Source organism: Miniopterus natalensis, chromosome 11 (genome assembly GCF_054644295.1).
Source record: "Miniopterus natalensis isolate mMinNat1 chromosome 11, mMinNat1.hap1, whole genome shotgun sequence".
Classification (NCBI taxonomy): Eukaryota; Metazoa; Chordata; class Mammalia; order Chiroptera; family Miniopteridae; genus Miniopterus; species Miniopterus natalensis.
In genome coordinates, this window is record NC_142091.1 from 64,258,536 (window position 1) to 64,284,349 (window position 25,814).

Genomic DNA, 25,814 nt, shown 5'->3' on the forward strand with positions numbered 1-25,814 from the left:
GGGGGGGTGTAAGGTAGCAGTTTTAGAGTTTTACACAGAGTGTTAAGGAAATATAGCAGAACATTAAGCCCAACTGGGTGATGCAAGTGAGTGGGTATGGAACAATGCTGGAAATAACAACTGAGATCAGAGTTGGTCTATCAAGATTAAAAAAAAAAAAAGGAGGGTGGGGACAGGGGATAGTGAACATGAGCTGGAGATAAGAGGGCGGGTGAAGGATTCGTGCTGACTCTATACGCACACAGGTCCCGGGTATCGTAAAAACACTGCTGATCCAAGGAGAGCATGGTGGTGAGGTTGCAGAGGAGGGTAACATGGGGATCACGAAGCGGCAGGATGCTGTTTAAGGAACTTAGGTTTCTTTCTAGAAATGATAAGCACTCAGGGGAAAAGTTCCGAACAGGACAGTGGCATATTCCCGCTTGCTTGTTGGATGGGCCACACTGCAAATATTGTAGAGGATGGGTTTGCAAAGGGGGGGAGGTGCCGCGAGACTAATTAGGAGGCTCTTGTAATACTTTAGAGGAGAGCCGATGAGAACGTCGCCTCTCAACAGACATGTAAATATATAGAAAACGTGTCTTGAATTACTCAACAGATAGTTTTATGTTTTCTTCCAAGCCATTTCTCAATCCAAGTCACTAAGAAGGGAAAGCATTGCTAGAGGTTTTACATGCGCTGAGATATGACATTTCTTTGAATTCACTTTTTTAAAACCTCACCAGGCATAATTTTTTTTTAAAAGTAAGACTACCTAGATAACTCCACATTATTTATATTACACCACACAAAAACACTTTTAGGTGGGCAATTTGCCTGCCGTGGCCCCTTCCTCCGTTCGCTTGCATGAGAGAGCAAGAAGGCTGCCAGCTTTGCCACTCATTTACGGAAACGCTCGCGCGTGCTCTTGACCTTGATTGAACTATTCTTGCTGAGAAAGATAAATATTTCCCTGCTGGCTAAAAAACTAAGTGAAATTAAGAGTAAAATCAATTTCCACTGAAATATGCATTGTTTCTCGAAAGGTTCTTCAGCCTCTTTGATATGCTAAATTTATCTTACCTGCCAGCATCCTCTCAGTTCAAGCCTTGAAACCTGGGCAGGGATCATGTCATGTTAACAATCACTCCTGGGAAGGATTGCTGATAAAATGTCCAAAACAATTTCTTACATTTGATTCAGCAGCTGTGCTATTTTGGAAACTCCATCTTAGACCCACAAGAAGATAGATTTAGACACACAAAAACTTTCCAAAACCTTCAAGTATTGGGATTCTGATTTTACTTATATTAGGAAGCTGGATTCCAATGTCTAAGGACCAAGAAACAATGCTGGTTTTGATTCTTTTGGAAATATGGTGCGTGAATGGTGGGTTTTGCCTGTTGGAAGAAATATCTATATTTTGTAATATGTGGAAACCCACCCTGCATCTCAATGGTGGAATATTAACCTTGAAATAGCTGGGGGAAATGCAACCCAACTAGAGAAAAGAAAACATACTATCCCTTTACCTTCTAAACCATCCAGATTATTAAAAGAGGCTAATTTCTGGCATTGTGGATGGCTAAAACCAAAATCTCTTCCAAGAGCGTTTCTAAACTAATGAAGCACAGATAGTTATAAATATTTGTGGGAAATACACCGAGAAGATACCAGCACTCTGGAGAACTCCTGTACACTCACGCCCTTTCAGAGACTTTGCTGGGCAAGCCAGAGATCCTCACAACACACTGATGTGTTGAATCCTGCCACAGTGACCGCCACAAAAACAGAGAAAGAAGTTGACTAGGATTTGCTCACCTAACTGGGAGGGGTTTAAAGTACTGTATTTGGATTATATATAAGAAGAGGTAGCCACTTAACCGAAAAGGACAATATTTATTGAGCTCTAACTGTGAATATTGCAGTATCTAATCACCACCATAATCATCTGAGATAACTGTCATTTGAGTATAATTTTGCCCTAAGAAAACTGACAGTGAAATTTCACAGCATACTCCATGTCCTCCATCACCGGGACGTGCATTGTGAGTCAGCCTTATGAATTCAGCAGGCCAGGCCATGTCAGAAACAGGAATGTTTGTTGTGCTCTGCTTGACAGGACTGATTTTGACAAGTAGGGCTTTTAACATTACCCAAACTATAAACTATTAAACTCTCAAGTTAAAAAAAAAATTAAGTAAATAATAACAACAAAAATGATTACTGCGAAGTTGGAGAAACAGATATTCTACCCTGTTCTGCCTAAATTCATCTCTGATAGCCACCGTACTGCTGAAATCCAGCCTTAGGGTGAAAATAGGCTAGAGGAGCATTTGGGAATATGAGCTGGGGTGAGAGATACGTGTAGTTCTTTGCACCTAGAAAGAAGTCATGGACTCACACATTTACAACTCTCATTTATTCCATAAAGGGTCATAAATCACTCTGAGTAAATTTTCCATTCTCTGAAAAATTAACTGTAACTTAATGATCTATATAACTCAAATTAGTTTAATCACTGAATGTATTTAGCTATTTTGTGAAAAAAAAAAAAATTATTCTGTGTCCTGTTTAAAAATCTAGAGAAAAAATGTTTTTTTCTTTGTAAAGTTAAGAATATGCTAATCCTTTATTCATTTAAAAAATATTTTAAAAGCAGAGGATCTTTTTCCTGGGCCAACCACAGTGGAAGGGGTATATATTAAATGTTCAGAGTGATTGAAACCTATTTGAACCATAACACAATCTCTTGGGTTTATATCCACACTAAACAGTGATAAACAAAATAGAGTCTAAAAAAACTAGTTTTATCTGCATGTCTGCAGTGTCTTATAAATGTACCAATTGAAAAGCAAGGAACACATCATAGGCAATAGGAATAATATACAAAAGTAGCTAGAGGTAAGCAAGGATATTTCAAGAATATTAAGAAACTTAGTATGGGGTTTGAATAGACTTCTAATAGAAGATGCTGGGTAGAAGAGTTAGGATCAGACTGTGAAATCTTTTGTATGTCATAAAAGGAATTTACCTACGTTTTGATATTTTATTTTAATATAATATGCAAAACTACCTTAGATGTCATGGAGATATAACAATAAAAAGATTAGCATGAATTTTATTTGTGTAAAATTTTCTCCCCGTGAAGAAATTTACTGTGCAGTGGAAGCAAATAAAAATTTTAAACTCTAAAACTGGACTGAATTCCCAGGAAAATTACAAAGTAAACACCCATTACACTCTTATTTCTTCTTTGCCTAGCCACAGGGGAATGGGTTTACTAAGAATACGTGACTTTGCTGTCCTTGGTTTTCGGCACAAATTGGAGGTTGCTGGTAGAAGAAATAACAAGTCTTAAATGCCTTGCAGCCTTACAGATTGTCCAAATATCTACAAATGGGGCTGAGAGGTTAGCCAAAGCAGGTGACACACAGGTCTCAGCTCTGCAAGGGTAGACCTTTCCTAACTAATGACAAGACTAGAAATGCTGGGCCCCCAGGAAATAATTATCATACATCCAACAGGAATAATGATCATATAATTATGAAAATAACTAAAATTGGGAACACTTAAAATGATCAACAACAAAATAATGGTAAAATAAATTACTATATAATAAAGGAGCATATTACCTATATTCTAGTATGTTTACAAAGTATTCTTAGTGATGTAAAATTGTCAATTGTAATTTAAAAATATATATATAGACTTATACATATAATATACTATATACATATACACAGAAAAAGACATATATATATTATAAATACATTAACAAAAATATTGATTAGTTCTGAGTAGTAGGATTATGAGCCATTTAAATATTTTCTTATACTGTTCTCTAATTATATTTTCTAAGAGATAGATATGTAAGATACAGAGATAAACAGATGATAGATGGAAAGGTAGATATAATCACTAGTCTTAAGGGAATTAGGGGGATAAAGGGAAGACCAGAAGCAATTAATTTTCAAAGGAAAAATTATAGGAGGGAGGAGAAATTCCATTTCTACTAGTAAACATGGGTTCAATATACATTTCAATTTTATGAATTCTGAACTCTTATTTCAATAACATGTTTGGGGGGACACAAGTTAAAGATATGCTCATATATCTGCATTTATTCAGGGGATCAAGTTTTTGCCTTTCTCTATGAAGTACATGCCATAATGGTTCCAAAAAAAAAGTATATGCAAAGTGATATTTCTTTTCAATTAACCCCCCATTAAGTTCTCCTTATTTTCATTCTTTCTTACAACAGATAATTACCATTAATTACTATATGTCAAGCACTAGGCTAAGGTTCATAGCTAAACTGATAACAAGAGATACAGAACCATCCTCCTACCACAGACGGAGTTTCCAGCCCCCTGGACCACTAACAAGAGATTAACTTTCTCAAGACCAGAAGAATATATATTTCAATTACCTAATAAGTAGCCTGGACTGTGGTGAAGACAGGATGCTTCTGGTTAATTATCAGTACCGTGGACAGCACCACCGTCACATCCTATTTCTCAAGGGTCACAAAGAAAGGAGGCACGTAGCTTGATGCTAAATATTTCCAATTACATTTATTTTTCATGGCATGAGATATAATCATTCAAGGAGACAGAACTGAATTTCAGGAGTAAGTGTCACAGGCAGAATTTCTCAACTTAGAGTGGAAAAGTTAGGAGATTTCTTCAAATATTGAAATTGGCAGTTGTCAGGACTACCTGGAAAACCCTGAAATTTTTTACCAATTGTGGTGTCATATGCCTCGGCGTGGCCTTCTGGGAACCAACCGTCTATTATAGGAGAGGTCTGTTATCTCTAATGCCGCTCAGGGGCTTCAGCAGCTTTTCAGCTTTTTTTTACATTTGAGAGCACCTTACCAACAGCCAAGGCAAAACTGGATTGCCAAGAGGCAATTGCCCTCTTGAGCTGCGGACTAATCCCGTCTATTAAATTTAAGTTGGGTTAAAACTGAGAGTCCCTGTGAATGTTTAATTCTTCATTAGTGTTTCAGATAGGGGGAAAAGAGTTGCTGAAGGTGAGTCTCCCTGGTAGCTGAAGAAATGCATTTAATTACCAGCTAGGCAGTTTTTATTAAAATGAGAATGGAAAAGCATTTTTTAAAAGCCAGTAAGCAAAAAGGTGGGGGAAAGGGGTAAAAGTCCAGGAAAACTAATCTAAGAGAGGCAGACGCCACATTCTACTTAGAGATAAAGAGCCTGGGAATGAAGAGGACACTACCATGGACAGAAAGTGGCACGGGGAATGAAAAGTTTTACAGTGCAAATTGTTTTCTTCCCATTTCACATTCCTTTCTTTTGCTTCTGAAGACCAAAAGGCCAGTGGTCCTGAAAACAGCCCTGTTCCACAAGCATTATGATAAGATCGTGATTTCTAAGGGCTTTTCTTTTGGAAAACCTGTTCTCAAAGTAGCATTTATTTTTACAGGTGGAGAGCAGAATTTACAGCTGCTTATTTCTTAAGGCTGCATAACTTGTGGAGCCAACTCTGGTAAAAGTATATGTGGGGGGAGTAAGTGAAAGATTTGAAGTAACTAAGGACTTATCCCCTTGAGAACTTAGACAAAAAGAATACAAAGTTTGGATATAAATATACCAAATATGTATTAAAGATTTCCTTGGATTTCAGATTATACTAAGTGCAATTTAAGCTTTTAAATGATTCCTATGAAGATAAATGGTTTCATTGAGTTGAAAATGTAACTAGCCTAAGAGTTATTCTCAGTCACCAAAGGCACTAATTTTCAGCTTAAAAACTAAAATAGAAGTCTTTAGTTTCCTAAATTAAAGTTGAAAAATCAGTGATAAGCCTAAAGTATAATATCTCTGTAACCAAGAATCTTCGGTGTAGAGACAATGTTAAAAGAGAGCAGAAAGTTTTCTTTTTATATGACCTTTGCTTTCTCTACCTTTATTATTATCAGTGTGTGCCTCTCTGCAGATTTCTTTCTGTATATTCTCCTGTCTCATGCATGTGTGTGTACATGAACACACACACACACACACACACATTAACACATACACTAAAACTTTATTCCAAAAGCAGTGGGAGCCTACACCCAGGAGGCTTCTACTATGACAATGAGAACAAGAAAGAAGACTTATTATCCGAGTGGGATTCACCTTTTTTGGATTGCTAACTCCCAAGTAACTTGTCACTTGCGCTGTGGTTAAATATAGTCTGCATATGGTTCAAAACATCTGTGATTTTACATTCGTGCATAAATTATTTTGTACAGTGGAGTTATTGCAGAAAGCACCCTCCCATCACCATGGTTACCAAGCCATCTTTGTAGAGCTCTGTATTCATATTTGCCGTTAGTACAATCATAGGATGAGTGGTAGGAGTAAGATATGGAGATGCAATTTCATAAGCCAACACAATGATGTTTGCTGATATTGGTAGTTAGCAAAAAGTTAGCCATTTGAGATGAGTTGGCTTTCCTTAGAAAGGCTTTTGCTCTGGGCATAAGAGAAGCATTTTCTATAAATACTGTTAAATAGCTTTATCAGTGGACAGTGGTCAAAGGTCCTTTCACTACACTTAGACCCACCTGAGGCCTTTACCAATAGTTTTCTTGTCTGTCTTCAAAATTAATAAGATGCATGAAGAGTTTCCTTTGGAATTGTTTCCTGACGTTTCTGCCTCAACATCTCTGGCCTCAGACCTTATCAGTGGAGGCTTATTATTAAAATACGCCTAATGGATAGAGTACAAAAGGCAGAAAAAATGCTGTGCCTGAATCTGAATACTCCATTGACATAATGAACTAAGATCTATGTTCTCCTAATGGTTCTCAGTATGAAACTTCGTTCTCTCCTTACTCTTGCTGTCGGAAACCAGCTGGGTCTCCTTCCTCCCAACAGTGAAGGTAAAGTCAGTCATGCTTCGTGCTTCATCATTTAGAGATTCACATACCCATGCATGCAGAACTATTGCTCTTGAGTGACACTTAGCCAAGAGGTAAGAAGATAAGACCACTGTGCACCGGGAAATTTGAATGATGTTCGTTGAAGGGCAGGGTTGACAAAAGAGGTAATTCAGGGCTGAGGAAGCATAGCTTTAGAGTAGACAATTTAAAAAAATAAAACCTCTTTTTAAAATTGGATCCTGGCATAAAAACAGACATATAGATCAATGGAACAGAATAGAGAGCCCAGAAATAAACCCATGCCTTTATAGTCATTTAATATTTGGAGGCAAAAACATAAGATAGAGTAAAGATAGTCTATTTAATAAATAAGGTCAGGAAAATTGGAGATCCATGCAAAAAACAAAACTAGACCACTTTCTTACACCAAACACAAGAATAAACTTAAAATGGATTAAAGACTTAAAATTTTAGACTTGGAACCATAAAAATCCTAGAAGAAAACGTAGACATTTCTTGTAGTACTTTTTTTTTCCTGATATATCTCCTCAGGCAAGAGAAACAAAATAAAAATTAAACAGATGGGACTACATCAAACTAAACAGGTTTTGCATAGCAAAGGAAATCATCAACAAAAGGAAAAGACAACCCACTGAATGGGAGAACATATTCACCAAGACACCTGAGAAGGGATTAATATCCAAAATCTATAAAGAACTTATAAAACTCAGCACCAAAATAGCAAGGAATCCAATTAAGAAATGGGCAAAGGACTGAGTAGACACTTCTCCAAAAAGACATTGGACATTCATAAGGCCAATAGACATGAAAAGATGCTCAACATCACTAATCCTCAGAGAGATGCATATTCAAACCACAATGAGATATCACCTCAACCTGTCAGAATGGTTGCCATCAACACATCAACAAACAAGTGTTGCCATCAACACATCAACAAACAAGCGTTGGCGAGCGTGTGGAGAAAAGGGGACCCTCCTCCACTGTTGTTGGGAATGCAGACTGGGGTGGCCACTGTGGGAAACAGCATGGAGGTTCCTAAAAAAGTTAAAAATGGAACTGCCTATGACCCAGCTATTCCACTTCTGGGAATATATCCAAAGAAACCCGGAACACTAATTCTAAAGAATATACGCACCCCTATGTTCATTGCAGAGTTATTTACAATGGCCAAGATTTAGAAGCAGCCAAGTGCCCATCCATAGATGTGGAAAAACAAGCTGTAGTACATTTACTCAACGAAACACTATTCAGCCATAAGAAGAAAGAAATCTTACCTTTTGAGACAGTATTGAGGGACCTGGAGAGTCTTACGCTAAGTGAAATAAGCCTGCCAGAGAAGGACAAGTACCACAGGATCTCACTTATATGTGGAATCTAATGAACAAAATGAATGGAGGAACAAAATAGAAACAGAGGCATGGATACATGGAACGGCTGTCAGGGGGGAGGGGCAAGGGAGGCCCTGGATGAAAGACGGTGAAGGGATAAGCCAAAGAACATCATGTGGGAGGCACAGACACAGATGTGATGTCCGCCAGAGGGAAGGGGGGGAGAGAGGTAGACAGGGCTAAAGGGGAAACTAATGGCCAAGGAAGAGAACTTGGCTTGGGGTGGTGAACACACAATGGAATACACAGATGATGTGTTGTAGAACCGTATCCACGAAGCCTATGTAATTTAATTAGCCAATGTCACACCAATAAATACAATGCAATGTTTTTAAAATAAAATATTCATGAATAACTGTGATATATGCTCTGAACCATTTACAGTCCTACTGATGTCCTCATTTTGCCTATGAGTATTTCATTAGGAGGTAGTAACTATTTTTCAGAATAAATAACACTCACTTAAGCAGGAGATGAGGTATTCCAGTCCCTTTGACTTAGATATATTTTTATCTTACCTGTTTCATTCATTAACTTGAATAGTAACATGAATAGGTAGTTTATGAATACCCTTCTCATTTTACTTATTAATATCTCATACAGTAGAATATACTCCCATAAACTTAAAAATGTAACATTTGAGAAAATTGACAAGTTGATGTTAAAGGGAATATAATTGCAAACTTTATCCATCAAAATTCTTATAGCTAAAACACACCAATAAGTTTGCCATTTCTTAATGCATAGTTCTGGGTTGGGGACACATTTTATCAAGAAATTCTCCTCTATGTTAAGTTTATATGGTATCTTAATTTAATAGTGATGTTTAAAGAGTAGTTTCTGAAGACTTGATAAAAATTTACATTTCCGCATACATACTAAGTGCTCAGGTGGCACTTCATTATTGTTCAATTATTTCATTGTTGTTTTTAAATACCTAATCGTGTTATATGAAATGCTAATATTATCTATTGGTAAAATTAAACAGATGCATGTGTATTTTTAACATCAAAAAAATTTATAGTGAAAGTATGATCATGCAAAATAGATTTTGAGGCAAGAAGCATTACTAGACCTAAAAAGAGTCAGTATATAATTGTCCAGGAAGATACAACAATTATAAACTTGTATGGATCTAATCACACAAACACATATGCACACATTGTACATATATACATACATACGTATGTATGACTATATACGATTATATACATATATCTTCAGAGAACTAAACAGAGAAATAGTCCTAAGTTTCTTCCATTTCTATAGCTGAACTAGTCATTATTTGGATTTACTGTATGCTTTCTTTTCCACCTAGAGCATGTTGTTCCCTCACAGGCTGTCTAAACTCTCCATCTCCTTAACCGAAGTACGAACACCTATTGTACAGCAAACATGAATTTTTCATGGTCCTGACAATCAAAGTTTCTATGGACACAATAGAAATCACACCCTAGTATATAAAAATGCTGTTTCTTTTGATTCCCTTCACCTATTTTGCACCCTCCACCCCCGGTATAAATTTTTTTAATTGAATGTTTTGGGGTGACATTGGTTAATAAAATGATACAGGTTTCAGGTCTACAGTTCTATAACACATCCTCTGTATATTGTATAATACTCTATTGCATATTTCAAAGTTACTAAGAGTACATCTTTAAAGCCCTCATCACACACACACACAAATGTGTAACTGTATATGGTGACAAATGCTGATCATCGGGGTGATCATTTCATAATGCACACAAATATCAAATCACTACGTTGCACACCTGAAACTAATAGAATGCTTTATGTCAATTAGTCAATTATACCTCAGTAAAAACAACAAAAAATAAATAACTAAAATAAAAACCCTGTTTCCATTTTTCTTTATCTGCATTCTTTCATGGAGCAGGGAAATGACCAGTACGATAGAGATTCATAAAGTAATACTTGCTTTGAAATTAACAATCCAGTATTATAGCATCCGATTCTATAGAGAATTGTTTCATTTCCTGTAAATCCTCAGTTGGTTTATGTGTCCACAGTGTACTACTTTACAGTAGCTTTAGGCTAATCATGTTTTTCTTCAAGTATAGAAAGAACTTATGACTACATGCAAAACAGGCTCCTGGGGCTAAAATGTCTTTATTGACTGATTAAAGGATTTTTTTGTTCCCTGTGGGAAACTAAACAATACCTTGTAGGCAATGGGACAAGATGTTTTTAAGGCAATTGGATAATGTAATCATTATAATACTTTAGGGAGGTACCTTTGAGGGCAAGTAGAGGCAGGAAGACTAGAATGGGGAGAGATTCGAGGTACAGGGTTCAGTTAGGGGGCAGGTGATGAGAAATGAGGGGCTCCTGGGCTAACTCAGTGGCAGCGGGTTTAGGGAGGACGTTCGGAAGCAGATTTTTCTCAACAGAACGTGCTGTCAGTGTGGAGGGTTGGAGCAGCGCTAGAGACGCCAAGGCAGAACATCATAAAGCTGAGACTTCAGTTGTGGGAGACTAGACGGATGTTTATATCATTCAAAGAGATAAAAATACAGAGCATTTTTAGAGAACAAATAGAAGTTAACTTCTGATTTGTACTTACTGCATGTAAGTGCTTAACAAAATTCTGAACGGAGATGCCCAAGAAGCAGTTGACTGTAGTCATGTGTCACTCGTGTCCCTTGACGAAATATCACGGGTGATTTTCTGGTTAAAAAGCCCTTCAACATTTTCTAGGCGGTTTCCTAGATACAACTTCACCCCACAGTTACAGTGGAAGTTGGCGGCTGAAGATCTAAAACCTCAGGGTGAGATATGCCAGGGCGATCTCAGTAGATCACTTTTCCAAGAACAGTGCCCAATTTGACACACCTGTTCCATCCTCACAGCCCCTTTCACCTTGATGTCTTTTTGTAAAAGCTTCTGGTTCTATAACTCAAAAGAGAAATGCATCACATTTGCTCTGAGGCATCAAAAGGTATCAGGTTAAGAGAGCAGACAGTGAATTGAAATAAGTTTATTTTTATGGAACTGTAGAACATTTACTTTAAACACGGCTTTAAGATTTTGTCTGGAATTTGAAAAAAGTAAATGCTTACATCTCCATTCAGCAAACATCTTTTTAGTGCTGCCTCTGTCCCAGGTTTTTTATGATGCACTGAGAGGGAAGAAACGTGTAATAGACAAAGAAAGGACAGGTGTACCAAGAGCTTGGGTTGTTTCTGGTGTGGATGGTAATCGTCTGGGGGTAATGAGTCCCAGTGGAAACGGATTGAAGAACTGCGGTACCAGCCTGACAGACACGTGGGATGATACCACCACTAGAACTGGATAAATTGGCTCCACAAGTAAACACATACATCCTGATGTGCTCCTATTCAGAGACCATTTAAGTAACCTACCTTCACGTTGCTCACAAGGTACTGGCAATACACAGATGCAAGAATAACGGTGGAGCGTGGCAAGTGCTGGACTAAAAATACGGCACAGAGTGAGTACTCTCGGGAAGCAGAGGGGCCGCTGAGCCCAGGTCGCTGAGGGGCTGATTAGGCTTGAACTGTGCTTTATGGATAATTTGATTTAGCTGAATGGATAGGAAGATGGTTAGTGGCTTAGGAAGGACCTCAAAAATCACAATACATTTTGGTTGCTCAGTGGTGAGGTAAAGCAAGAAACCAGTATAACTGATCATAAGAAGACCCCAAGCCATAGAAGCCAGGTCATTCCAGGGGTCTCTTGACGAAGGAAGTAGACTTAAGTGGTCGCCTAAATATTAGTAAGTATATCATAGTTCCCAAACCTCGCTGCGCTTCCAAAGTTATATATTTAACAGTTAACAAGTAATGTTGATGTGCAGCGAGGTTTGGGAAGTATAGGCCTAAATTTGAGATCCTGCCTCTCTTTTCACAGGTAGTTTGGGCCGCGGTGACTTTTCCATGGCCAGTCTATCGTCTGGCCAAGACTGGATAAAGGGGCATGGTATTTTAAAACCAAAAGGAACCCTCTCTAAAAGCGACACTAACAATTAGCTAAGAAAACTGGATTCTCTCTCACTGCAGTATAAATACAAGATGAAGTAACATTAATTTATTGAGTAGTATGCATAAGCGTAGAAAAGAACCACAGGGAGAAATATCACAAATGTAGGCTAGGAGACCACACAGGCTAAAAGCAAATGGTCAACTACTATAACACAGAACAAAAGTCAGGAGACTATGAACCATCGTAATGACCCAAGGTCAATGAATTTTGCACTCAGGATTATGGAATCCCTAGCTGCCTCCAATTTTAAACCATCATATGATTCTCTAACCACATCCCTATTGCCGGGGACCCAACTCTAGGGCTGAGCCTGGGATCCAGCAATTGTGCTTCCTCTCTTTTTTCTACGTAAGTTATCAAAATAAGCCCATCACAACTTCAGGTACGCTAAGTGACTCTGCGTCTCCCTACTGAAAAGCAATTATCTAAGGCAGAAATCAATAGCATTCAGTAATATTTGAAATCTGCAATATTTACAACCTGAGAAAATCAAAATTATTTTAAAGGGCCCACTAGAGGTATGAGTATATGTGGCTTATGCATTTATAATCATATCGTTTAAGTGACATAAATAACTTATTACCTGGGGGAGGGAGGGGGAAGAAAGTGAGTGCTTTTATTTTGCCTTTAGAAATGTGAACATGCACATGCACGCACGTGTGTCCAGCCAAATGCTACGGAAGCGACCTTATTAGATCCGGGATTTGGTTTGGGGTATGTTCTTTGTGGTAACAGAGACAGCCTGATATCATAGGTGCTGTGACGGTGACTGTTGGTTGTCCCTCAATAGCCGTTCCCCCTTCTTTCTTAGCTGGGCACGTGGCTTCTTGTCATAAAGTCTGTATTTCTCACGTCCCTTGCAGCTAAGCATGTTCGTAAGAATAATATTTAGCAATGCAATATAAAATGGTGCAGCATGCAAATTAGCAGGTGTTACTGGGGTACGTTGTGTTGAGCCTTCCTTACTACAGGACAGAACAAGACATTGACGGCTGGGGCCCAAACAACCACCGTGGACCATGAGGTGGAGGCCGTGCTTCGATAACGGTGCAGCAGCTTGGAAGAATAAGACAGCATATTATAGCCCCTGATGTTCAAAGGGCTGCCCCGTTAGCCCTGCACTGCTTTACTTTTCTCCAAGATACGTCCCCAAGAAGCTGAAAAATAGTAAAACGGATCTACAGACAAATTATACTTTCAGAACAAACCTATTATCATGTTCAAAGCAGAAAACCCTCTTAAGAGGTGAACATTCAGTATTATGGGCTCTAGTCGCCCTTAAAGTGTCATCCAACCCATTACACGAAACCACATCAGAGAATTAGCACAAACCCCAGACTCAAATAACCCGCGTCAGGAGGTCCTCATTGCAGGACCTCTCTAGTGCTAAAGGCCCCCTTAACCTCCCCAAACCAGCCCACAAGTGGGCCACTGTGCCTGAAAATCTAACCGAAAGGCAGTTCCCAAATGTCAGTGTCAATACCACTAGATACTTCGTTACAATGCAGGTCACCGGGCCCAACCCTTAGAGATTTGTTTCAGTAGGACCAAGAATTTGCATCTAATCTAGTACTACTTAGACTCTGAAGCAATGGCATCTGGTTCCCTTTTAGGAAAAAAACAACTACAATTAATTAATTTATGAGCAAAGGCTGGTTTAATCTATACCCACATACCATCAGGTAAGAGGGACAAATCATTTAGCACAGACATTTAGACCTCAGATTTCAAATGGCTGGCTCAGGATGCTGGGGATAGAAAAATACCTACGCAGAACTTTGCAGCTTACAAAATACACTCACATACATGCAGGTTCTACAGAATGCTATGGTGTAGAAGTACGAGATATAACCCTAATTCACAAATAAGAAAGCCGCAGCTCCCCAGAGTTCAAGTCCAGTGTCTAGACTTGCACCCAGAGCCTCTGATTCTGGTTCCGAGACTTCAGCATCAGCTGTCTCATTAGGAAAGAGCCTGGAGCAAATACGGTGCAAAGCGGGGTGAGGTGTGGGCATGGGCGATGCTGTGGCTGAAAGGTAGGTAAGGGACAGCCTGAGGGCACTGGATACCTGGGGGTGGGAAGCAAGGGTCGAGAGAAATCTCTAAGGAAGGGAGAAAGTGCACTGAAGACCAAATGTCCTGACCCTGTAAGTTTGGCTGCAACCAGCCGAATCTACAATGAGAGCTGGCAGCAAACAGTCACAGTGGAAAATTTTTTGAAAAGATGTGCTCCTACCTTGCCTGTAATTGCCTGTGAGGGAGGAACATCTGGGCCAGACTGTTGGCCGGTGATGGGCATGCGGCCGACACAGAACCAGGTCGCCTCTAATTAGAAGTCTGCTTTTCCGCCCTCCCACAATTAGCGCTGAACGATGCTGGGAACATCTTTGATTGTGCCAACTCTGGACATGAATATTTTATTCCTTTGGACCATACCCCGAAATTAAGATACTTTCGAAACTCTAATGTGCCACACTGTCTTAATGAGAGAAACCTCCCCAAGGGAGGAATTCTATTATGGATGCACAATACATGCTATTTACCAAGATCACGAAGATGTTTTCTGTCCTGTTTTTGTCCTGCGCTATGCGAGTCCATCCAAAATTTTCATTTAATAAAATTGGCGTATTTTAAAACTGCCCGAGAACACTGTTGAAGTTAATGATTTGGTGTGTAACATAATTTGCGGAGCACGGGACACATGTCCTGGTGGTCTGAGATAACCTGACCGGTTCTCATCTTGCTCGCACACCGAGTCGGCGGGCCCTTTAGAAAAGAGGACAGCCCAGGACACTAAGAGGGATGAATCATTCTGGGGAGATAATGAGACCTCAGCTTTCAAATGGCTGGCTCAGGGTTCTGGGGATATTTTCAGTGTGTCAGTGTGAGAAGAGAGACACTGTCCTAAATTCTTCACATCACGAGGCCTGCAGGCCCCTGCATATCTGGTTCCCATGCACCTCTCAGCACCCGCGCCTCCTGCCAGTCCCCTCTGGACAACTTTCCCTCGGTCACGTGGGCCTTCCTCAGATTTCTGGAGTATTTCTAAATGCTTCCTGTTTCAGGGACTTGGCATCTGCCCATCCTCGACCTGGGACACATCTCACCCTTTCCTTCTACACTCACTCCCATTCATTCCTCAGGTATAAAGTCATCATCAAGCCCCTGGATATGATCTTTGTCTGATTATTTCCACTTTAAATTAAGCCTCCTGTCTACGAATCCCAGAGCTTGTATTTTTATTTTTCTTCATAGCATTCATTATCATAAATACATGTAGTCATCTGGGTAGATACTGGTTTCAGGAATGTCCCCTCTCCATCCACTGCACCAAGCAGGCGGGGTTCAAGCTTATCTTTATCATGATTGTGGTCCTAGCGAGGTGCCTGACATATAGTAGCTACTTAATAAATAGCTTTTCATTGAAAGAGTGAATAAGTGAACATAACATTTTTTAAGTAAAAGCATTAGCATGTGTTAGGACCGCAGCACGAAGGACTGAGATTTACTTTAAAAACAAAAACAAAAGGTTAACTTAAATAATAGCACGCATTGTGCGAAAGGTTTAAAGATATAAGAAACCAGCGTTTGTTCTGTAAACTTTCCCAAGGGGCTCAGATGCTTTAAATTAGTGACTCTCAACTTTGTGGGTTATAAATACCACATAAGATTTGTTTAACATATTTCTCTTTGCCGCACTCCTTCCCTCCGTGTTTCAGATTCAGTCAGTTTAAGGCAGATGCTGGGAATTTACAATAAACAAGCACATCAAAAAATCTGACTAAAATAACCAATTCTACAAATATTTGTTGAGGACCTAACAGGTGACAGTCATGGCATGAGGTGATGGAGACACGGATGATACCCAAGTTTGGGAGCCACTGCAATAAATGATGCCACACCACTTCCAATGCCATAATTCTCACTAATGTGTGCGTTCGGCCGGTATTTATCGATGACGCCTAAGGCCTAAGGCCTAAGGCGCTGCGTAAGTCTTAACATGACAGACATTCCCTTTCCCACAGGTTCCTGCAGCATCTCAAAAAAGAAGAATTCACAGTGTTGGCCAGCTGCCGGATATCAAGCACTGGTACACAGTTTCACATGTTCTCAAATAGGTTTGTCTATGAACAGTTCCTTACCCGGGTCTCTAACATGTAATATAATATTTTGTGCTTACTAATTTTTAATATTGTGATGTGCCTCGTGATTTCAAGCACAGGGAGTATTTTAGTGAGCACTAAGATAGCATGTTTATTGATTATTAAACTACATAGGAATTCTATGAAACAAATACCTTTATTGTTTATGAATAACTTGCAGGTCACCTAGCCAGTGAGATGAAAGGGAAACATAAGTGTATATAAATGCTCCCCTGGGAGGCAGGCAGTGCTAAGTACCCTAAGGAAGGAACCATAGAGAAGCAGAGCAGGAGAAAGGCATTTGAAAGGGGAAAGTACAAACACAAACGTGGGCTTTACAATATATTTATGATGGAATCTGAGATGAGGCCGTTCCATCTATGACCCTGTTTCTACTAGTAAGAGACTTGCAAAGGGACTTCAGCCACTTGAGCTTCGGTTTCCCTTCTATGGTATAAGCCACAGAGTGAATTTTCTTGTCAAGATGTTTTCTCTTTCTGTGTCTCAAATACCAAACTACCTCAGCCATTCTTGTTCAAGTAAGTGTTTGACCCTGTTCTCACAGGCATTCAGCAGAGACGGCCTTCCACTGGGCTCTGGGCGGTTCGATGCATTAGCAGTTTTCCTTTGCACAGCACTACCCCTGGGGAGCAGCCAAGTAGTTATCAACAAGCCTTGCTTAATAATTGCTGCATTTAGGATTTGTACTGGGTTGAGTAGTGTCCTCCCCAAAACCCACGTTCCTCTGGAACCTCAGAATGTGACCTTATTTGGAAATAGAGTCTTTGCAGATGTCATCCGTTAAGCTTAGGTTACACTGGACTATCTTTTTTTTTTTTTTTAATATATTTTTATTGGTTTCAGAGAGAGGAAAGGAGAGGGAGAGAAACATCAATGATGAGAGAGTCATTGATCGGCTGCCTCCTGCACACCCCCGACTGGGGATTGAGCCCGAAACCCAGGCATGTGCCCTGATTGGGCATTGAACCCCGATCGCCTGGATCCTAGGTCAATGCTCAACCGCTAAGCCACACCGGCCGGGCTATACTGGGTTATTTTGAGCCCTAAACCTGATGACCGTGTCCTTGTAAGAAGGCCATGTGAAGATCCACAAAGGGAAAAAGGCCACGTGATGGCGGATGCAGGGACTGGAAGGGTGCGGCTGCAAGCCAAAAAAAGCCAGATTGCCAGGGGTCACCAGAAGCCAGGGAAACCCGAGGAAGGATGTTTCCTGGAAGTCTCGGTGGGGGGTTTGGGGGTGGGGAAACCCTGCTGGCACCTTGATTTTAGACTCTAGCCTTCAAAGCTGTAAGAGAATAAATCTCTACTCTTTTAAACCACCCAATTTATAATATATTTTTGTGGCCATGTGCAATTATGCTTCTTTTCCACTGTCCCAACACAACTTCTTCTGGTACGATTTTCAATAATGGACACACATGATAGCAAAGTCACTTAAAGTAGTGACTCCTTAACAGACAAGCAACCTAACTGTGATATTTAGGAGTCTAGAAAGAAGAACTGAAAATCTTCCAATGTTTTTCAGATGTAATTTCCCATTAGCTAACTTGTATGCCACAACCAGGGCCACTCGTATTGCTTCCGGGATTCATCTGTGAGAAGACGTGAACAAAGTTGCCAAAGCGCATCCCCGTGATTCCTGGGATCACTCAAGGGATTCCTGACGAGGGAGATGTCCCTTGACTTTCTAGTTCAGGATAAAAGAATGAATGCTCCGGATATTGCTGTGAATGAGTTTTGCAAAAGCCTCTTTAGGGAAGGTTCCCATAGACGGGTGACATTGAAGAAGAAATCATCCAGACACAATGCCTCAGTGAGTGTGTGTGTGTTGAGAAGCAACAACTTGTCTCTCCTTTTCAGATCCTATCTCTTTCCAGAACAGACCACCACTCTTTCCAGGATGGTCACAATTTTGCAACCTATGGCCACGCTAAATTAAAAAACACAGCAGTGCCCCAAAAGAGTTTCAGTACAGTTTACATGAACCTTATGGGTTGTTACATGTTGCAATTAGAGGGAGTGAACTTGAAGGGAAATGTTGAGGGCTTGCACATCTCTGCAAGTGAGACTGCTACATTTATACTTGACTCTCCTATCACATTTTGTATTCAAGAAATATAGTATCACACATTTATAACAGCAACAGGGCCTGTTTTCAATCCTATGAGTGCTTCGAGCATATGCCAGTGAATTCTGTAACACCCCTTTCCCGGAATATATTTATTCTACATGCTTATTAATTACGGTGTGTTTAACCCAGTGATAAAGTAAAAAAAAAAATGTAATTCTTAGAAGTCTGGAAATCAGTCAGAATTTCTTCATTTACTGGCCCCCTTCAAATACATGTTGAGATAGCACAGGGGGTGTTAAGAGCTGCGGACACTGGAAGCAGGGTGACCCGGGTTCCAAGCCTCGGTCTTTCGCTTTTGATCTCCTCTCTGTGGCCTTACAGGTGGGATGCACTTCGGAAGTCTTCGTTTTCTTACCTGTAAAATGGATTCTGTAATAGTGGCTACCGCAGGGTGGGGCGGTGGGCACTGATTCCGCTTGTCTCAGGTTTCCACAGTGGAAAAGAAATCTGCGGTCCACCTTCGGGATGGGAATTTGTGGAAGACGCTCTTCCAGTGTGCTTCCACACCTCCGTTCGTCCCACTCCTTGGAAGGGAGAAGATCCACCCAGTGGCTCATCTGGGAGCAGGAGCTGAGCACCTGCCACCGCTCCTCTCTCTCTGCCCCTTCAGGTTTGCCTCCCGGCAAACGGTGACTGCTGATGTGCTCCCAGAGACTGCGTCTCAGGTTTAAGGCACTTACAAAACTTCGTCACTGGAATATTGCCTCCTTTCTCTCCCCTCGTTTCATATACTGCTCCTGAACTTATCTTGAACACGTGAGAGGGAAAAATGCTAACTCTCTTTAAGAGCATGTTCATTTTTGGGGACTGGCTGGTCGGGAGAGGTGGTTTGCAAGACTCGGGGCGCAGAGAAGAGCATGTTTGTGTGGGAGGGCGCATGAAACGAGTACATGAAATGAGAGTACGAAGGATCAAAGAGAAAAACTGTCTTTGGAGTGACAGGCTCTCCTTCAAGGGGAAGAAAAGCCGAAACTAGTCGTGCCTAGGGAGGTCCTGTAGGGCTCCTCCCTGAGCCTGCGGAGTTCCTCAGGTTTTCCATCCCCGAGCCCCTCCTGGAAGGGCTTAGTCGCCCTTTGCATGCTTTGCGGTTGATATTATTAGGCCACAAGAAGAGAGCGCGAACCTTGAATGTCGCTGTTTCACACTAAGAATTTTTCCTTAAGGTTTCGGGAGCATCGCCCAATCTGATGGGGCACTTCAAGGAGATGAGAGAAGCAGATGGCCGATTTTTAATGACTAATTTTTTTTTGCATCCACCAAAGATTTGTTATCGGATGCAAACTGCCAGAGCAACAATGCTCCCTTTTAGGGGAGCTGGCCTGCGCTGCCCAAAGGGAAAAGCAACGTTTATGCTGACAAGCAACAGGCATTAGATTCAAAGGGGGGGACGGAAGGGTAATAAAGCATCGGGACTTAAGGATCCAAAAAGTAAAATTCTGGGGAAGAGAGAGGCCATGAAGAACTCAGTACGCACCACTCAAGGTGAGTTTTGAGGAACGACTAATCCAAGAAGCACAAAAAGCCCATAGTTCAAGAGACGAGGCAGGCGGGCCTTGGTTCAGAGCTTCGGACAGTCTTTCGCGCTCTGGATAACCCAAGACTGTACTCTGGGCTCTGGTTTCAGTAAAAGTAAACTGCCAGTGGGAATAAAAGTCGGGAAAAGACGCTATTACACGCATTAAATTTAAAGGTGCATCGAGTGCTGAGCTCAGGGCCTGGCGGTTGGTAAACACTCATTTGCTGATTGTTTGATGTGAGCATCCGCCAGCGACGTGCACCCCTTTCATTATTCTTGCAGCGTTTTGGAGGGTCATTCTTTCTGGTCACCTTCCTGGGGCCCTACTCCCAGTCCCAGGCATAGGAAGGCTGGGAATCCTGTGGATAGTAAGAGGGAAAAAGGCTCCAGGAAAATATGAAGGGAAGGAAAAGAAACGAGAGGCAGCTACGGAGAGCACGGCCTCCTACAGGGTCGGCATTGGAATAAAGAAATGCTTTAGAGTCTGAGGCAGTCGGGCGTCATGCTGGGAGTAAGGGGAAAAGCCAAACATCGTGATACGGTGAAGACAGAGATGGTTCGACAGGAAGTGAAGGGAGTTTCACTGTGTGCTGATGATGTGACAATGGAAGGAAGGGGGATTCAGTGTATTTATGAACTTCAGGTGCCACGAGGGGTCCCGACAAAAGGAAATAAATGTATAATATCTATTAAGCTGTCATGTCAACCTGTGACAAAGAACTGATTAAGGCCAAATTGGGCAGCTTGGGATGCTGACCAAAGCTTGGTTCTGTCCCAAGGATGCGGTTGCCAGGACATGTAATTGTATTTCTATAACATGGAAATTAACACATAGCAGGAGGACTGACTTTTGTCTTCTCTCCTGCTCCCCTCTTTGAGGACGGCATCCATGTCACTCGTGCTGATGGCACTCACCCTCCTCATCTGTTCAGTGCACACGAAGCTGAGACTTCCAAGAGAGAAATTAGAAGCATCCATTCCGTTTCAGTTGCGAAACGTGTCATTTAAAGAGAGCAGAACCACACACACGCACACACATGTGGATGCATGCCGATAACCACACCACACACATCCATGCATTGGAAATAACCCTGCGACAGGAATAAGAGATTCCTGATGGAGGCGGAAAATGATAAATGGTACACAGTTGAGAGGTAAATTGCCAGAGGTATCAGAAGATGTGCTTTGCGATGCCACCCGGGGCATAGTCATTTATTTCAATCTCTGACAACGAGAAAGCCAAAGGGAGCCCACCCCCGTCACTCACTCAGGCTGCTGAGTGATGGATGCCAACCCCTCTCTCTCTTTCCCTGGCATCCCATCATCTTTTACCCCTTTCTGACAAGATCCACAAATTTCCCCAAGCAGAGAGCTCGTGCCTAAGGCAAGAGCTTCTTATTAATTGTGCTGAGTGGAGTGGAGATCTATAAAGGTCACGGTTGCTTTCTAACAAGCTGTCACCCAAACCAAATGCCTTTCAAATGGGACTAATTATGGAATTGGTAGAGATGGCCTGAGCCTCTCGAGTCAGCCTCGGCAGCCTGGGAGAGAACATGAGGATACGCACGCGGAGCTCACAGGAACATTGTTCTCTAACCGCTGGATAGAGATTCCTTCCCAGGGCTCATTTGAAACTAAATCGGAACTCATGTCACCACAGTGATGAGGGTGTGGTTTCAGCAGCAGTGATGACAGCTATTTTCTTAACTCAGACACCTGCTGGAGAACTGAACCAGGGATAGAAATGCACGTGCTTTTCACAGCGAGGTGAGACGTGGATTCTCAGGACACTTCAGACCACCAATTACAGGCAAAAGGCATACAAGCAAAGCAACATGTAAGTCACCATGACTTAAGAAAACAAACGCAACACTGGCCGGTTGGTTATTATTTGAAATACGTGGAGGATGTTGTTACTGTCACTGCTGAATATACGTTCAGATAATATAGAAGACAAGCTCCTTCACTCAGAATGGGCTCAGGACACGCCACCATTTTATTATGTGATATTCAAATCCCCAGGGTCGCAATAGCTCCAGCAATAATAGGGTCCAGTGATATCTGCTTTACTATCAGCTAAAATATTAAATGATAAATGAAGACACATGTGATTGGAGCTCTTTGGAAAAACAAAACTCTTCAGTTTCTAACACCCTATATTCATAATTGAATAAACATAGAATAAATGTTGTTTTCAGGGGCCCAAAACCAGGAAGGGGTCACTTAAAATAGTCTACTGTTGCTCTTGGAAGTCTTGATATAAATCTCAGAATGTATATATAACATATGTGGTATATTTACTGAACAATGATACTAGAATGCAAAAAGAACTAGAATAAATATTCTCATCTAATGTTCTTGTTTCAACATTGTTCAGAAAGTTTCTTTTCCATAGCAGGAAAAAAAAAAAAAGATACAAAACAAGAGGTACAAAAGAACAAATAGATCATTGCTATTGTATCTTTCTAGCTTCCTGTATCAATTTCTTCAGGCTCTGCCAGATTGTTGGAAAAGTAAACAAGAACCATATGCAAACTAAGTACCATCTAAGTAATTTAAATATTTAATAGTAAAGGAGAAGAAATTAAAGAATGTAAAAGAAAAGTGTACCTTCCCCGAGAGGGGTGCTGTGCACCTTCATTATATGCCCTGACCTTGATTCCTTTTCAATCGTAGACAAGTAGAGAAACAGGGAAAAGGAAGAATCATATCAGTTAGACCAAGTCAAATCATTCTTATTAAAGGAACATTAGCAGAAGGCCGGAGAGACAGTGATACTTTGTATCACTGTATTTACTTGGTTAATATTTATTTAGCACCTATTATGTTTCAACCACTGCAAGATTGAGAATATAGAAAGGAATCTTGATTCCACCCTGAAAGTGCTCAGTCTAGTGAGATTAAATATATAAACATAAATATAAAAGGAAATAAGTATGTAAATATCAAAAGAAAACTAAGGATACAATGCTCTAGTTGCTGCTTTATGAATACATACAGAGATACTGTATCTCAATCACAGGGAAAATGCCCTAGCTCGGGGATCCTAAACTTTTTGACAGCTTTTACAATGACTTAATACAGTGAAGCTGGAAATGGTCCAGAACAGAGCAGCAAAAATGATGGAGGCAGACAGACAGACTTACAACGTAAGATTAAAAGACAAATAAGTATTGCTTGCCTAAGTGAGGACATAGTCTCAATACTTTTATAGTATAAATATTAAAGGAAAAATGTAAGAGAATTAAGGGGAATTTGAAAAGGTAAAACTTTTGGCATAAATCAAGAATAAAAGTGTAATGACAGGTGTAAACTGTAACATGGAAAAGCTGCTTCTCTAGAAAGAGTAGAATCCCATCTCTTGGGCCAATTGATTTAGGTATTTTTTTTCTCTCCTGGCTTGACTCTAGGAAATACACACACAGTTTCATTTCAATTAAGTTCCCCAAACATTGCTTTGGATTATGTATGTGCTAGGGATTAAAACCAACGTTAAAGGGGAATAAAGTAGGGGCCTGCTGTAGAGTGAATGTTTGTGTCCCTCCAAAGTTCTTGCGTTGAAACCTAAAGGCCTAAGTAATGGTGTTAGGAGGTGGGGCCTTCAGGAGGCGCTTAGGGCATGAGGGTGGAGCCCTGGTGAACCGAATTGGTGCCCTTATGAGACAGGCCTCAGAGAGCGCCCTCTGCTGGCTCCCACATTCGGTTACAGCGATGAGAAACGGCAGTCTATCAGGAGGGAGGTTCTCACCAGACAAGAAATCTGCAGGTACCTTGATTTTGCACCTCCAGCCTCCAGAACTACGTGGAATGAATTTATGTTGCTAATACGCCATACAGCCTATGGTATTTTGTTATAGCAGCCTGGACGACTAAGACCCAGCCCTGCACTTAGGGAATTTACAGTCTGAAGGAATTCCATGTCCTTCCCACCACTCCATGTATGTTCTACCTCCTACTGATGTTTCTCTGAGGCTGGAAGGGTCTAGGTACCTCAGATTGCTTGGTGTTGCTGGGACCAAGTCCAGCAATTAATCTACTATACTACAAAATCAACCGCCCTTCCTCCCTTTCCCACCTTCACCACACACACCTGCACACTTATTGAAGAAAATAAATCAGGCATTTAGCATAGTAGTATCTGTTAATTTTTGGTAGCATGTAAATATAAAACAATTGTAAGAAAAACAGATTGTTTATAGAAGGGAAAGAGCAAGGCTACAATCACAGTGTGATCAAGGTATTTTTAGATAGCAGCATTTTCTGAATTCAATTAGCAAATACTAGGTGTGAGTGTGTGTGTGTGTGTGTGTGTGTGCATGTCATATGCCCATGGGCCTGACTAAATCGGAAAGGTTTGTGGCACTTTCTCCAGTAGCCCAACAACCTCATGAGCCCAGGTACGCTGAGTATAACTAAAGGCAATACAGCATCCTCCTCGGCAACCAGCAGGACACCAGGGTGGACAGCTGGCTCGGGGTCCCGGGTCACACGGTGCGCCCTGCGGGCACTCCCGCCTCTCTCTGCCAGGGATCCCTGCTCTTCCCTCTGCACTTACCCACTCCCTCAGACACCGTCAGGGGAGGCCTGTCTGCACTGTGGGATTTCACCCTGCTTTTCCAGTTACATTTGTTTTTTTGAAGTCAGCAAAACATCTCTGTAAAAACGTGGTATATACTTGAGGTAACTGCAAAAAATAATGTTGACCAAGTCACAAACTATTCAACTCTTGGAAAAATTCCAAACTAAATTGCACCATTTTAGTTACGGTCTGTACAGCTCACAGGGCTCTCACCTTGACTGTAATATGCATGTCTATAAAAGATGATTTGGGTAGATACGACTGAGCGCTTTAATAACTTTAGAAATTCAGAAAAAAATGAACTGATTCTTCCTATATGTGGCGACTGCCTTGCTGTTGGCGTGGACAGCTAAATATTAACAAAAGAAGGGGGCCAAAAGAATCATGCAGCATTAAGCACAATCAACTAGGGAGCACAGGCCTGTTACGGCTTCGCCCACTCCAGGAGATGGCAGCGTTTTCAGTCTCCCTGGTCCACTCTGCCCAATTGTGGGGGGAGGTAAGCGCATGAATGGTGACCCTAAAGACCTGCAAAAAGGATAGGATTGGGTAAGGGACACAGGACCCCAAAAGATCTAGGAAATAGATTGCCTAGGGGGACGATCCAGCGAAAGCCCGGGAAGGCTTGGGAAGTTGATTGGTTGGTTTGGAAAAGTCCCTAGTCCCTCCCAAGCTCTGTCTATCTCTGTGACACGTCCCCACCCCACGTTGTTCACATGTTTTCTCTCTATAGGAACCACGTGGCCCTAGCAGCGGGGGGACTTCAAGCAGGCCCCAAGCCAAGCCTGGGCACTGGATGGAGCAGCACCTGCTGGCCGGAGCCGAGCAGGAATTAGGCTAAGCTCTGACACGGACTAAACTTCGGCGTATCACAGAATCTCTGGACATTAGCCCTATGGACATTGGACCTGATAAAGACAAGACTGGACTTTTTCCATGGCAGGACAGACAGAGATGAGACATTGGGAACTTGGGGCAGCCTTCTATTTCCACCCAGATAAATCTTACCACGCCACGACCTCCCACACGTGGGCTCCTCGGAATGGTTTTTTTGGGATCCTGTGCAAGAACCTCAGGACCACTCGCAAGATTACCAGGCCATAGTGCTACCTTTATGTATTA